The sequence below is a fragment of the Sciurus vulgaris genome, assembly GCF_902686455.1.
Source record: "Sciurus vulgaris genome assembly, chromosome: 5".
Lineage (NCBI taxonomy): Eukaryota > Metazoa > Chordata > Mammalia > Rodentia > Sciuridae > Sciurus > Sciurus vulgaris.
The window spans coordinates 93901647-93907646 of NC_136465.1; positions in this window are offsets into that span (position 1 = coordinate 93901647).

The following is a 6000-nucleotide window of genomic DNA, read 5'->3' on the forward strand; positions in this document are numbered from 1 at the left end:
CAATATTGTACTTAGGGGATATGATGACATGAACACAAATTTAACCAATATCTTTTTTAAGTAAAATAATTTGTTTTTAGTACCTCCAGTTTTTTTTTTTTTTTTTTTTTTTAGAGAATTTTGTTCACATGACCTGTAGAACAGGTCCCCATTCCCAGAAAACAGAGATCATGATGGAATCAAACACCTGAGCTCTTGCTGCCTTTTTAGCAATTTAGGGCACATGAAGGAAATTTTGAGACAGGAGTAGACTGTCCTAAAGATGATATTTTGGTTTAAAGATAATAAGCCAACATGATGAATGAGCTAAATTGAATCTGGGGACTGAGGACTGGAGAGGGATGTCATACACATCTGGAGATGGTATAACCAAGACACAGAAGGATGAGGGTATGGGCTGTAGAACCTTGTGCACAGTGCTTCTGAAGCATCAAGGCAGCCTGGGGACACTTTCTCACGCTGGAGTGTGTAGGGGATGTGTGTGCCTTGGGCGGGGGCATGTGTGCACAGGAGCGCTCTGGAGGAAAGAACAGAGCCGCTGCTCAGTCTGCTGCCTCTGAATTCTTCTCCTAAACAGAGGCTGAGGAGAAGGACCCTGAATCACTACCATCCAAGGATTCTTGTGTCATCCAAAGATAGGGAGGTGGGAAGGGAAGGGAAAGTGCCCAAAATTAACTGACAAAGTATTTAATTAAGAGAACAAATGTGACATTTCTTTAACTCTGAGTGCTGTGGAGAATTTATGCCTGTTTAATTTTGGTGTCATAAACTTAGCCTGATGTGATCCAGTTTTGATGGATCATTGTGGAAATGGTTTCTAATAGGTTAACTTTAAGTTTGTTTAAATTCCCCATTTCTGAAATTAAACTGCCAATAATTAAATTTCAGACTCACTGCTATTACTAACATGTTTTGACTTTAAAGAAATTTTTGAAACTTTGTATTTAGCCTCCCACTAGCAACAGAAATGGATATATTTTCTCTTAAAACTCAGCAAATTTCTGGTCATCATGACTTCCTTAGAAATAAGATGAGCCAATATATTTGAGGTTTACTTGAGTGCATGTGTCTATATCAAAACCAATATAGATGAGTCTCTTCATACTCACTCATAAGACAAATTTAATAGTTACTAGAGAGAAGAAAAGACACTTCCAAATATTTTCTTAATCAAATAATGAAATCACAAGATGCATTTAAGGGGTTTGAATGAATATAAAATCTGGCTGAATTTTCAAACATGACAGCTCAATCAGTAAATCTACTTGAGTAAGACTGTATTTTCACATTTACACAAGTACAACAGTTGATCAGAAGAAGCTACCTTTAGACATCAATGTTAACTCTCCCCAAATGGACATGGTTTTCTACAACCATGCATGATTGTAGACAAGTTAAATTATCTTCCTCAAGCATTCCTTTCTTGCCTTTATTATGTCGTGAATAGGTTTGTTATGGTTTTATTTTCCCTTTCAGTTTTTTGCCATAAGGTTCCTAGTCCTTCTGCAGACAGGAGAGTACCATGTCAGTTTCTTCCGATTCTACAATTGAACCTAGAAGGCAACTAAGGGGAGGGGAACAGCTGAAGCCATAAAGAAGTCTATGTTTCAGGGCTTAGTTTCAGGTTTGACAATATTTTATAGCTAAAACCCTAGAGAGGACAAGCCCTGATTTTATTCTTAAACTATTTAGGCTTAGAATTTGCTGCTTGTTTTACCAGTGAACCTAAACTCTCAAGGATCAACTATTACTAAAATCATAGTTTAAGAAGAAATAGAATTCAATTTATTTCAGCACCATATTTAATGGAGGTGGTGAAGAATTTTGCATATACAAATATAAGAAGTAAAAACTGATCCCTGTTGATGTAAACATGGAAATATAACTTTCCAGCTAGATGTTTCCTGCGATGCTTGTGAAGGTATTATCTCATGCATACAACACAGCAATGAGTCCTTAAGGAAGTTTTGAAATAATAACATCATGGAATTTAGCGAGGGAAAAATATGGATGTCTTGAAAATCAAATTCTAAATATGTGCTTCTTAATGGCAAATGAAAACATGTTATTCCAATTTAATTTTCATAAGTGCTCAAATATTAAAATATGAAGTTATGGGGAAACTCAATAAACCCAAATTTTTTTCTGTAGCAAAAATACATACTGTATAGAATTTTGTCACTAATGACTTTCCAAAATAATTCTGGGGAAAAACTAATGGCAAACTAAGAAATTATCAGAGTTATTGAATGTATGACTTGTAGTTCAGACTAGTTTTTCTGTATTCTGAAAATAAAAATCTTCAGTACCTTAAAAAAAAAAAAAATTCCCCATTTCCTAACTGTCTTAGGAAACGAAATGGTGAGTAAAAAGTATAAAGAGGTGTGGAGACCCAAGTTTGCACTATTTCACAAGAGCCACGTAATATTGGGCAAGTTACTGATTCTCTCTGGGTCTCAGTTTCCACTTTTGTCTAATGAAGAGCTAAGGTAAACCGATTTCCAAGTCTTTTCCAGCTTCAGCACCCCATGACTCTATGGAACAAAGACAGTAAGTATAAAAGTTTCAAAGATCATGAAGATAAAGAACAGAAAGCACAAATGTGATAGGCACTGAAATTTGTCAGTCAATTCAATCTCTTGAAATTTTTTCTCTGAACGTTGTCTATTACAATATGGAAGCAAGGGAAACAGAGAACTACGAGGTAATATGACTAAAGAAAGGTCAGTCATCTTTCTTCATCTAACAGGGGGATTCACTCAGTGTGACAAGACAGAGCCTCCTCTGGCTTAGGGCTCTGGCCCTCCACTGCCGGGTGCCCTGGTCCAGGTGTCTGCCTGTGGCTTTTAAAGACTGATCTGGCAACAAGAGGCCTCCATGCCTCCAATTCTCAATTCCTTCTGCCTTTAGCTAACAAAATCTTTACTTAACAGCCTCCCTTCCTTCCCCCCATCCCCAGATTAGGTTCACCTGTTACATGGCAATAGCATCCTTTGTCTTCTGTGACACAGTTATCATAATTGTACAATGATTTCTCTGGTCATTTACTATCCAACTTCACTATTCTGTTATTGCCACAAGAACAAGGATTTTGTCTGTTTTGTTCACTTCTGTATTATTCCAGGCCCTGGTATATAACATTCCTTCAATAAATATGAATTAAATGAAAAGATGAGTGAATGAATCCCATCTGGCTTAGGAGAAGACAAAGACTTCCTGCCCAAGTCAAATCACTAACAACTGAGATAACAGCCTGTTTTCATTGACTCCACAGCCTGCCCATCCTCCTCTCCCGGTGACTTTCTATTCTCTTTCCTAGACTTCAGTCCCCTGGCAATAGCACTGGTTCTAGAGGAGGCAGGCAAGAGACAATGACACATTGCCATGACCTGGTCCACCCTGACCTGCTGTTGTTTGCCAATGCTTAGTGAAGACTTCGTGACTATGCACTCAGCACCTCCTTACCCAGGCCCCACTTCCTGAGTTGGAATGTGTAAGGTCTTAACATCTGGCCCATGGTCTTACCCCCAGAAGGAGCATAGGGTGCTGCTGTGTTCAAAGGTCTGACCTCGCCTCTCCTCCACCTTCGTGTATATCCTGGACTCTGGTACATGAACACTCAAGTTGGAGATGTATGCTATTTGTATCTCTTAGTGGATCCAATTCAGGATCACCTCCCATTCCTAATGCAGCAATCTCATCTCTTGCCCAGATACCTGGGTGATAAAATCTGAAGTCAGCCCTCGATCCATCCATTCCAAGCTTCAGATCCATTTCCAAAGCCCAGGGGTTCTTGGCTTCAACTTCCCTTCTCTTACCTGGATCACACTTCTCTACATGTTTACCCCATCTGCTATATCTGCTTGCCTCCCCCCACTTTCATGCCCATAGCTCCCTCTTATTTCTTTCTTCAAAAGTCCATTAGGCTTAATATCTCTAATTTAAGATAAATAGAATGAACACATTCTTGCCCAAATAGAAATTAGTTCAGCTATCTTACTTCACCTCATAATGTCATCAAAGTAAATTCTCAAATTGAATGACTCAAAGTCATTTTTAATAATTCTATTACTTCTTTGTTCTATGTATCACTACTCAGAGAAAATAAATTCCCAACAGGCTTTCCTCAACCTCTGTCCGCCTTTGGTTTGATTTAGAAAAAGCCTAGTATTCTCCAAATAGGGCCGCAGCACAATGTGTGCAGAAAGAGCTGGGAGGTTTGCCCGCCCAGAGGACACAATTAAAACCTGACACCCTGTCTTCCTTCTCCAGCTGCCCCTGGCTTTCTGCATTTCTCCCACAGAGAGGGTTGGAAAGGGGTTCCCCACCCTGGATCTCCCACTGCTCCACAGCAGTGCTGTCACTGCCTGGTCATCCTATGCCCTCTGCAGGAGAACTCTATTTTGGCTCTTGTATCCAGCTCCCTGAAGTTAGGTTCCTTCAGTTTGTATAGAATCAGTCCTTGATTCATGATACCACATGTTACCAGTAATTAGCTCACAAATTCCAACCTGTTTAAAGTTTAGGATTTGTATTCATGCTACTAAATTTCACTAAGAAAACTTCTATTTACACTGAGAAACTCTGATGCTTGGAAGACTTTCAGACTGGCAGGGTGGGAGGACTGTTATGGATATTCATGCATTGATTTTAATTTATCAAAAAATAACTTTGGCATGTATATCAAATTACCTTCTTGTTTTCCTAAGGTCTGGATCATTACCCCAAGTCTATATTCTCATTTGTTCCCCCATGTCAAAGAGAATCAAACATTTGGAACACTCTAGGTTAAAGAGCAGAAAGAGCTGTAGTGAAAAATAAACCAGGTTCTAGGTTTGACCTGCAGTTTCTCTGTGGCCTCAAAAAGCCATTTGCCTCCTCTGAGCTTTAGCATAATCTACTGTAAATAGAGGACTGGCCATGATGATAACTAAAATTTCTTCCAGCTCTGAAAATTTGTCACCTTTTTCTAACTCCTAGGTCACCCTTCTCTGTTAATATATATTGCTCTTTTTCAAAGTGTTATGCATTTGTTTTATTTCCTATCTTGTGTTCTGTGCTTTCCAATGGTCATGCTTTTGGTTTTGCAGTATTGCCATATTCTCTTAAACAGAGATCTGTGATTACATACAGATCTTCCATGAAAGACAATGACATAGTCATTGTGCTTGTTTTTGTCAGTTTTTTCATCACTGTGACCAAAAGACCTGGGCAAGAACAATTTGGGGAAGGAAACGTTTATTTTGGGACTCACAGTTTCAGAGGTCTTAGTTCTCTGAGATGGTTGACTCCATTCCTCATGGCTTGAGATAAGGCAGGACATCGCGGTGGAAGGGTGTGGCAGAGGAAAGCAGTTGGAAACATGGCACCAGGAAGCGGAGAGTTCCGTTCTCCAGGGACAAAATATAAACCCCAGAGACACATCCCCATGGACCCACCTCCTCCAGCCACACTCGACCTGCTTATACCTATACCTGCCTCTACCTGGATAGTCACTATCCAGTTAGTCACTATCAGAGGACAAATTCACTGATTGGGTTAAGGCTCTTGTAACCCTATCATTTCACCTATAAATTTGTTTGCACTGTCCTACACATGAACTTTTGGAGGACACCTCACATCCAAACCATGACAGTGCTCATATTTTTATATTTAAAAAATTGTATTCCTTCTCTATCCCCTTCCCAGATTATTTTTCTTCATTCCTGATCTATGCCAAAATTTACTAATATATACTCCCTGGTAGTAGACAAATAACCTAATCAAAGGAACATGATTTTTAAACATAAGTCGTGGCTTCTGTTAGGTACATGTGGCAAACGAACTTAATTCTTACACAATTGTCTCTGCTTTCTCATCTGCAAATCTGCTTCCTCATCTGATGCACACAAGGACACATGGCAGGGATTGGACTACATAATTCTAGGGTTCTTTCTAACTCTTACAGTTTACAGTTCCATGGCTTAGACTTATGGTTTTATTTTACAATGCTTTCAATAA